This window comes from Oenanthe melanoleuca, chromosome 4 (genome assembly GCF_029582105.1).
Source record: "Oenanthe melanoleuca isolate GR-GAL-2019-014 chromosome 4, OMel1.0, whole genome shotgun sequence".
NCBI lineage: Eukaryota > Metazoa > Chordata > Aves > Passeriformes > Muscicapidae > Oenanthe > Oenanthe melanoleuca.
The window spans coordinates 4,480,767-4,491,218 of NC_079337.1; positions in this window are offsets into that span (position 1 = coordinate 4,480,767).

A 10,452-nucleotide genomic window follows, 5' to 3' on the forward strand; every position below is an offset into this window, starting at 1 on the left:
ATGCTAAATTCCTATAATTACTTCTTATTGCAAAACATTCTTTTTTTTGGCCTTTAATGACCAATCTGACTCAAGCCATTTGATTCTAAATTAAGGTGTAAAGATTTGAGCCAGATATTTAAATAAAGTACCAGGCTTTTTCACTCGTTTCTAATCCCTGCTTTCCAGAAGTCTTTTCTGGTAATTAGATTTCTATGCAAAATGTGAGGCCTTGATCAGCTTTTGAGTGCCCCAGACAAAGCTCTTAATAATTCCAAAAAGAAATGAAACATGATTGCTGTGAAGCACCTCCTATTCAAAGGATTTTCTGATTGATTTTTATTTCGGGTTTTTTTTCACATTTTGATATGAAGTTTTGATATGAAGATTTTGAATCTTGCTGTTTTAAAGAGATTTAATGTTGATGGTTCTTCCTGATCCTGTCAAGATTGAGTAGTTGGTTATGGAGTATAAGAATTAGCCATTGTTAACTTGAAAATTGAAGCTTATGAATAGAATTATATGTGGTTTTGGTTGTCTTTTTTCCCTTTCTGCTGAGGTTTTTTTTTTTGTTTTGGAATTTTTAGTTGGTAAAGCATGTTACAGCTGAAAATTACTTCCCCTGATGACAGAGGACAAGTCGTTATACCCTTTGTAAAGGGGGGAAGATATCAACTGATAATGTTAGACATTAAAATCTCTTTAAACCAGTGAGAATTTAAGAAAATTAGAACATTTACACTAACCAATGGTTTCCTAAAACAAAGAGGTAAAGGCAAGAAGAATATCTAATGGATGGAAGGAGTTTTTGGGAAGATGTCACTTTTTACAATGCCAACACCTAAGCATTGACTTTTTAAATCCCAGAATCCATTTCATATTTGTTTAGGAGGTGTGAAATGAACCACTGAGTTTTATTGAGTCCTACTACACCTCTTCTCTTCCATTTTTTGATGGTGTAATAGCAAAATTGTTACTGTGCTTTGTGCCAAAAATATCAGAAGTGACTAGAAGTCATAAAAAGTCATGCTGGAACAATTGTGATTTGGATTATGTGGAAAAGGATTCAGCTGCTGTGGAAAACAGAGTAATAAGAGATGTACAGATTTTCCTGAGGCATGTTGTGCATCAGTACAAAAGTTTGTGTTAGATTGTTTTTTTGCATTTATTTCCAAACAAAAAATGTCACTCTTAAGAAAACACTGATCTAGGCTTAAAAATTTAGGAAGAGTTCCCTGACTTTCCCCTGTTTAAACCTAGCTTTGGGCTATGTTGCCAGCTTCATGAAAGAGCCCAGTTATGTTGAGAAATTCTAGCTGATAAAGGTAGGGTAGAGAAAGTGTGGAAATGGCACATAGTAGAAATTTGGATGAGATTTCAGCTGGAGTTCCTCAGTTTGAATCTTTCAGCACTTAAAATTGGATGTATTTGTCTGTGAAAGATCATGGCTTATCTCGCACTGTTCGATGACTGTCCTTTCAAGAGGCTCTTTAGGAGGTGGATATGCATACGGATGGTGTGTAATGAAGGTAGCTCTAGTACAGGGAAAGTTTTTGGGGGGTTTTTGGGTTTTTTTGCACATTTATTATCCTTTGAGCATCCTGATCTGGTGGAAGGTGTCCCTGCCTGTGGCAAGGGGGTTGAAACTAGATGATCTCTTTAAGGTGCTTTCCAACCTAAAACATTCTGTGATTCTATGTTCCTTGACTTAAACATCTATCTAAAATTTTGCTTGATTTCAAATACTTATTTTTGCTAATGTTGTCTTCCAAAACCGATGTCCCAATATCTCACATTCTTAATGTGCAAAGCCTGTGTGATTGAAACAGATTTCTCTTACATCATGACAAACAGTAGGAATTCTGACCCCATTTCCCATCATTTTAACAAAAAAAAAAAAAAAAAAAAAAAAAAAAAAAAAAAAAAAATTAGGATACAGAATAACTCTTGTGGTTTGGGTTATATTTTCATTATTAACAAATGTGTCTTAGGTAGAATGCAGGGGTTTCCCCTATGTTATGTAGTAGATCTTGCTTGTTCAGGGTTTTCCCTCTCCTGGTTTTTTAGCTGGTTATAGAGTCTTAATTCTTCCTGTTCTCCTAGATGACTGTATATTAATTTCTTCCTTTCTGCCCAGTCCTGATGGTTTTTTGTAGGATTACCTAGAGTGGTAAAGTGTGACCTTCAGCAGGGCTGTGGTTCAGAGGCTCCCATGTTGTCATTCTGGCTATGACACTGCCTCCCCCGTGCCTGGGGAAGTTGCTGACTCTGCTTTAATCTTCATGAGTAAATGAGAGTGAAATTTCACTGCTGCATTTTGCAGGAACTTGGTGCCTCCTGAATAATCCAGTGTTAATCCTGATCTCACAGAAACCAAGAACTGATTTGCATTGATGAATTTCTTCATTTTGATGTACAGCTTTGGAACATTTACCTTATATGTCTGTCTCCTGATTTGGTCTCATTTTTTTCCCCCCAATGGAATTGGTAATAAGATAATGCACTTTGGCTTAATAATAGTAGGAAGGATGACATGTAGTTCTGAAAAAATTCCACTCATCTCCAGAGCATCTCTCCATTCCAAAAGTAATTTTATTGCTTTATTCTGATTAACTCCTGCATTGCCATGTGGCTAAAAAAATTTCCCCTAATGCTGTTTTCTATATCCATGTAAAATTGTACAAGTTTTGCAAGTTATTACACTTGTTAATGTAAAATTATACAAGTGGTTCTTTTCTGGTATCTATGAAAATCTATATGTTCAGATTCCACATTCAGAAAAACTGGGGGAATGTTTTCTGAAACAGTGTGTATTCTATGATATATCCCATAGAGCGGTATCATTATGGCCTCCAGAACTCTTAGCTGTGTGTGGCTAAACAAAAATGTCAAAAAGTTCCTCTTAAATGCCCAAGGAAAAAACAGAGTGTGAAACTGAGATCTGTGGGAGAGAAATTTCTGATGTTAAACAGGAAGCACAAATATTGAGCAGTAATATTAACAGAAGCATCATTAATAACTCTACAGATGTACACGTGTTTGTTTTCTCACTCATTTTATCCCCAAGTTTTATTATTTTATTTATGGGAAACTTAAAATTATTTAAGCCCCACTCAATTTAGTATTTAAACTGGAAATTATGTAAGTGAAAAGAAATAATATTTTTTGTGTGTGTTTGCCAAGCAGCTGCTAGGAGGAATATCAACCAGTCCTGTAGACATGTAGCTTAGCCAATGTTAAAAATGGTATTGTGTTTGCTTTTTGACAACTCCAATACTAATATGATCTGAAGCTTGTGCTGTGTATGGAGTTTCTTATTCTTTATGTTCTGTAACAATACCCAACTCTTGCCTATCAGTGTTAATTGGACAATTAGTAATAGTTTTCCTGTTTACCACACATAGAATTTGGACATAAAGATCTAAGTGTTCATTTAAAATCTATGTGTGCCTGGACATTCTCTGCAAAATCAGAAAAAAACCAAAAAACCGAGCCAACAAACAGCAAGTTTAAGATCATTGTATTTGGGAAAACATCAAACCTACTATGCAGTGCCCTGAAAGTGAAAAGCATTTCCTTTGCTGCTATAGATAAAAGGATTGTGTGGGGCCACTTGCAGTGCAGCACTTGTGAGAATCCTGAATTCTAAGAAGAAGTGAAAGGACTTTTACTTGTGTTCAGAAACTAAGTTGATGGTTTTTTCCATACAGAAAATGATTGAAAAGTTCTAAGGAGAAAACAACAAAAGAAAGAAAATCAGAGTTAAGAGTATGAGTTGGCCTTGACTCAATGTTTTATTATATTTAAAAAGTACAGGTGCGTTAGTCATATTCTCACAAGGATTTCTTGTAAAAGAGCTTTGCTGTTTGTAAGCTTTTCCTGTGATTAATGTTTTTTTAAAAAAATAAAAGTATTTTTTAAATTAGGTGAATTGATACTTAGGAAATTGATGATGATGGAAACTGAAATTATCTGGTCCTGGCTTTCAGGGACACCGAGTGCTGTGAGCAGTGTGCAGAGAGCTGTGCAGAGGAAGCCATTCTGCCGGGGCTGGGCCAGTGCGTGGCTCTCGGGAAACCCCAGGAGGTGACAGGACCTGTCATGAGGCCCCATCTGCTGGTGCCTCCTCCTGTGGCCGTGTGCCAGGGACAAGGTGTGTAGTCTGTGTTCTCCTTGAGGTCACATCCCTCTGCCTTCACTGAAGAGGACCTGTTCTCATCATTTAAATCTTGCAGGATAAGCTGGGAATTGAAACCCATGCAGTGCAAAATAAGGAAGAAGCGTAGAGTAACAGGGAAGCAGGTTCTGTTTTTATTATGTTGCAAAGCAGCTAAACTAAATCAAATCTGTGTAAACAATAATAAAAAGGTGGGCCACTTCTAGTATGATTTTGGGTATCAAAATTCTGAGATCTCATCACTCGCAGACTGCTCTTAAAGTTATGTGTTAGAACCCATCCACAGGGCTAGTTTTTAGTTGGTCACCATTAACATCTGGAAGCTGTCAGAATAGTTTTTTTATTTATAAGCAACATTCAAACAGAACAACAGAAAAAACTGAAATGTTAATCACATTTATGATGACAATTAGAAAATAGTATTTTACAAATGTATGGGGCTACATATCTCTTAAACTTGGAGAGTTTAAAATGTTTGTCATATTTTTTAAGACATGAATCATTGTTCTTTACCTGAAAAACTGAGCACAAATTATCCAAAACCATGTGACTGCTGATACCTGACTGTTGGTACAGAGCAGTTTCACTGGAGTGAACTCATGTTGGTGCTTTGTCTTGATGGAAAATAAGGAGATCTGTGGGGCCTGGGAAAGCACCCTGGGTGCTTTTGATTGTGAAATGGGTTATTGAAGGATCAGTACTCATACAGAAACTTTCACTGAGGGAGAAGTTTTAGAAGAGATTACTATCCATCTTTGTTCTCCCAGTGGCTTTTCAACCTACAGTTTCTTTCATTCCACAGATGGATTTACTGTTTGCTGTGTACCTCTGTTGCTCTTCATCTGACCTTTATTGCTCTGCTGCCCACTGAGTTGTTCTTAAAGCCTAAAAAAGGCATATGTGTCAGACTGGGAAATTTGCTGGAGAATTGTCTCAAACACTGAGACAAATCATATGAGAACCACATAGAACTAGCTAGGAAATATTTCCCCATCTCACAAAAGTGTCACTCTGTCAATTTTGACCTTCATTTGCCGTTGTGTCACTCTGAAATGATGTTGAAAGCTTGCAGCTGTTTTAATAAAAAAACACTCAAGAAAGAGTGAGACTGATCCATAGCCATCAGTAGCCTCTGGCACCTTGGTGGAGTGTGTCCCAATGGAGAAGTCAAATCAAGCACAGCAGGGTTTGGAGCCTGACTCCAGCAATCACTTCCTATCCCAAAAACCTGCACTCTGCTCTTGTTTACACGCTTTTGTTTTTAACTGAAATTCCATTCTGGACCTGAGAAATGGTTTTTGTTGTAAGTTTTGTCAGACTGTTGCAGTGAAAGTTGTTAACTTTCAGTTTCAACAAATTGTTGTTCTCCAGTGGAAGAACTTGCACCGAAAAATTCCCAACCCACTCTGCTTCTGAGTTTGCCTTGTACAGCATCTTTTAAAGGGAAGTCTTCTGATGTTCAACAGTTACACTTCATGAGGACATGTTTTAAAACTGACCCAGAGCAAATATAATTTTCCTTCTCACCCTCTCCCCCTGAAAAATGCAACTGCTGGGGACTGGTAGGGGGAAGAAGTGGGAATGGTTTAAGCCAACCCTGCCCAATGCAACGGGTGGAAAAGGAGCTTGAGGTTCCCAGTATTTTGTTCTTCAGTGCCATAAAAAGATCCTTAATGCCAGCTCAGGGGTTTGGGAATTTGTACTGCACCTTTCTCATGACCTCCAGCTGCACCTGCTGCATTCCACATGTTATCTGGTGTTCTGCTCTTTGCAGGGTGTAAAACAGAAAATTGAAAGAATTGATAAAAGTAAAATAGGGGAACACTAGAGTGTAGCAGCTGTCTTACAGAATGTGGGACACCTGAGGGGAGAGGTAGTAAGTCCATAAGGAATGCTTGGAACTGTTTTTCATCTGCAGGTACTGGGTTAGCAATTTAGAAATGGACCAAGTGCTCCACGCTGAAGGGAAGTGTAAATCTTCCAGGAATAGCAGATCCTGTAAATTTTTTTTGCTTGTTCTTTGTTTTCATGTGATGCTTCTCCTAATGGTACCTTTGAGATTAGGTGGCAAGATTTGCCAATTCTTTGTCCTGTCTGGTGTTAATGCAAAAGTTGTAAATGTCAGGCATAAATGAAGTGGTTTCCCTAAAGGTGAAATGGAGGGTAGAAGGGGAGAGTAGAATGGAAGAGGAATAAATTGTTTGGGAAAGAACAGAATATAGGAAGAAGTAGAAATTATTAAGTAGGTGGGATTTGAAATGTGCCTGTAAAAGAGAACATGGAAATGGGGCCTTTTTTATTTAAGTCCCCTTTTTAAACTGTATTTCCCTACATTTGAGGGTTTGTAGATTAATTTCTAATGAGCTGGGCGGGGCCAGGAGGAGAAGGAGGAGAATGAAAGGAGGAGAAGAGTGAAGATCTCCTTTTTCAGCTGCCTGCTGCCCTCTTGTGCAATGATCTGCTCTCTACACTGGTGCATTTCCTAGCCATTCATAAAGGCAGTGATAAACTTGGGAGCTGCTTCTCTGTTTGATGAAATGCTCGATTTGGGATGCTGACCTCAAACATTTTCCTGTGTTTCACCCCTTGCAGATCCTGTCCTCATGTCAATTGGCATTGGCCTTGACCCCTTTGTCATTCATTGTCTCTACATTTTTTTTAGGATTTAAGGGAGGATGGAGAGAGGTGCTCTAGCATAGTGTTTGTTTGATCTGTTACAATAAGCTTGATGTGAAACCTACTGTATGTCCTGCCATAGCTGGTTTGTGAGTGCTTCCCTCACTTCTTTGGCTTAGAAGTGAAAATCTTTCTGACTTCTTTGTTGTTAGGGTGTTCTCCTGTGGATGGTAAGGAATTAAACTTTATATGGACCACTAGCATTATGTTTAACTCTTTTTCCATTTTAATGGAATTGTGAAACTGGTGATCTTGCACCATCTAAATGTCTGAAAATTTCCTGACAACAGAAAGGAAGCTGGAGGAAGTGTAACAGGAGGAAGAAAGTGAACCTGGGGTTGGGAGAACAAGTGTGGGGAATTAAAATGGGAGGAAGATGAAGAGCCAGGAGTGGGCATGGAAAGAGGACAGGAAACAGTAGGGAAGTTTAATGATAAGGTCATCTTCAAAAAATTGAAAGAGGTAAAAGTAAGAGGATTGTTTACAAAGAGTCTGCAAAGAGCAGGAGAACTCCTGATAGGTTGTTGGACACTTAATGAATGGACACATGGACACAGCATCCATTTGTACATCTTCTTTCAAAGAGAAAGGAGCTGCTGAAAAGTCTAACTAGTGTGGTAAGGGATGTTTTTAAACCTGGTTTTCATAATGTTGCAACAGAATACGATTGGACCTTCAGCTGTGTAAAGAGGAAAAGCGAAATCTAAAGGGGAAGCGGAGAACTTAGTTGTTATGTCTGTGGTATATCTCCAAGCTCACTGCCATTACAGTGATACTCAGCTTGCTTGTTTTGTGTCTGGAGCTGCTTTGTATTTCCAAACTGCCATCAAGAGGTGGCAGTACAGCAATGGAGATCCGCAGCTTGGGTAAAGAAAGATATTTGAGTAGGGAACGTTCTTTTTCACTTTTGCTCCTGTTACAACATGGGTCATCAGCCCAAGTGCAAAGCAGATACTGTAAGGAAGTCTTGTAGTTATCTATTTTTAGTGAGAACTATTCCCTGTGTGTCTTCCCACTGGATGGAGGGATCCCTCCTGTCTTTGCACGCAAGAAACCAGCAGGAAACATATATGCTGGGATTCATCCAGAATTAGCTGTTAGTCAAGTCTGACTCATCTCACTCAGTGATATGACAAAATACTCAGGAACCATTTACTCCACTCCAAACCAGGTTATACAGGTGGCAGGAAAACCCACAGGGAATAGTTCTCACACAGATAACTGCAAAAATATGTTTTTGAATAAAAGAACAAGAGAAAAGGGTATTAACTAAAATTGTTTAATATCACAGGCATATAAATTAATCAGACCACATAGTCCTTAGTATGAACATTCCCTTTACAGAAATGCAATAAATAATTAAATTAGATTAATCAATTGGTATAAAAATAAAGAATCCTCTCAGGAAAAGTAAATATTATACAAAATTATATAGACCATGCTAAAACACATCTTGAAGTGCCTACAAAGGGCACTTATGATCAAAATCATAAATATATTGTAAAGCCTCCCTGGGAGGTAATGAGGTTTTATGGCTTACATGATGTACTCCGTTAATGAAACACACATTGTTTCTGCAGAGTATGCTTAGTCCAAAGAGAGTTCAGCTCATGAAAGGAAATAAGAAGGTATACATGTTGAGATTTGTGGTAACTGTTCTTCCTAAGGTCTCAAGTTCCACCTGGGGCATCTTCATTTTTCCTTCTGAGAACGCTGTTGCAGAACAAGATGATGAACACTGGTTTGTCCTGCACAGATTTCCTGTTCTTCATTCATCCTGTTCTTCAAATAATACACTCAATCTTTAATCACTCTGACAAATCAGAGTGAACACAGGCCACACATCTTGTAAATCAAAGCATATTTCAAGTGCAAAGAGGTGCCCACAATGATTGTGCTGATATTGCCCAGAGGTGTTGACCAAAATCAGCTGTGCTAATTTTGTGATTAATGTTCTCCATAGACAGGTGGCCTGGCTTGTCCAGGATTTTCCGGTTTCAACAAGATCTCAGAGCAATTAACCCTCTAAAGTTACATTTGTTACAGTTTCTCACTAGTTTTTTGAATACTGCAAGCAAGCATTTTAAATTGTTCTGCAGGTACAAGAAATAACCTCAACTAATAAACAAATATATTGTGTTTTAAACAAGAAAAAATAAGCTTTAACACTATTGTTTGGTGTGATAAAATCCATACTTAAAAACAGTAAAGCAAGTCAGTAAACAGAAATAGGTGCATTACTTACTGCATTACATGCTGCCTCTTGGACAAAACCCAGGCATTGCTGCAGTGTAGGCAGGAGTATCTAGTTAGCTTATGACATTCCTGTAGGTAATTGCTTTTCATTCATAAAATGTCCATCCCAGGTACAAAAGTTGTTCCTCAGTGCTTTGTAATGATTTCTAATAAATACGTAATACACTATGTTGTTTTTGTCAGGGCATGCTAATCCCATTTCATCTGCTCAACAAGGATTTTAACAGGCTCTTTTAGAACAGTGGCTTCAATGTACTTAGCAAGTTACTGGAAAAGACATTTACAGATAAAGAAATACATACTGTATTCTTTGTACAAAAATAAAGCTCTTTCTCCAAAACCCTGTAAAAACATGTAAATATTCCATGGAGCTGCATGAGAAGTGCTGCTTTATTGGTTGTCCTTCTAGGACTCACATGCACTTCATTCATGATAAAGGCATTCAATTACAACCCCTCCATAAAAACGAAAATGTAGAAACATCAGCAGGTATGCTGCAACTGCAGGACATGCTTTAATGTTTTCTGAGCTGCTTTTATCCAAATCTGGAATAGAATTTTACCCAGACTTTGAAATCCGTTGTAGCAGCAGCTTTGCACAGTGCTCACCAATTGGTGTTGAAGGGGATTCATGAGTAGGTGAGTCAGAAACGAGGACAGAAGGCAGAAAGAACATAATTTAAACTCAGTACTTTGATTACTTACATATGAGTGGTAGTTCTTTTTTAGAATGTTAATTCTCATGCAGTAATGTGGAAACATTGAGGTATGAGATAGAACATTACACAGAGGAAAAACGGGTTTTTAAACAGAAGAAAAGGAGAAGAAAAAGATGTTCTAAATTAAAATGACCATCACCAGAAACACTTGGTTTGTTGTACTCTGAGGATCTTCTCTCCTCTTTCTGATGTACATTTTTGAGGAAGTTCACATTTCAGGACAGTGAAAATGTGAAGGCAGCAAAACTTTTTTGTATTAGCTTTCCCCTAGGTCGATGACATTGGTAGTAATGGAAATATTTCCAATACTGCCCCATTATTTTTGGAGGTAACTAAGCTTGTCATTTTCCATCCTAATGCTCGATGCAGTTTTCCAGTTTCCTCTCTCTACCACATTTCTACTAACTAGAGAGAAAATTAGATGAAAGGTTAATTTTTACTGGAACGCTTTATGCTCTTTTCCAAAATCAGTTTCCTCATGTGGGGCTAATATCTGTTTGGGGTAAATTAGCAGTTACTGCTCAGATGGAAGAACCCAGAGCTTCAGAGTCCTTGCAAGCAGAATATGGTGGTAGGTAATTAAGCTGCCAAAACTGGTTTTAAGTGCTGGGCTATTAATTTTCATTTTAAAAATTTTCAATGTTAT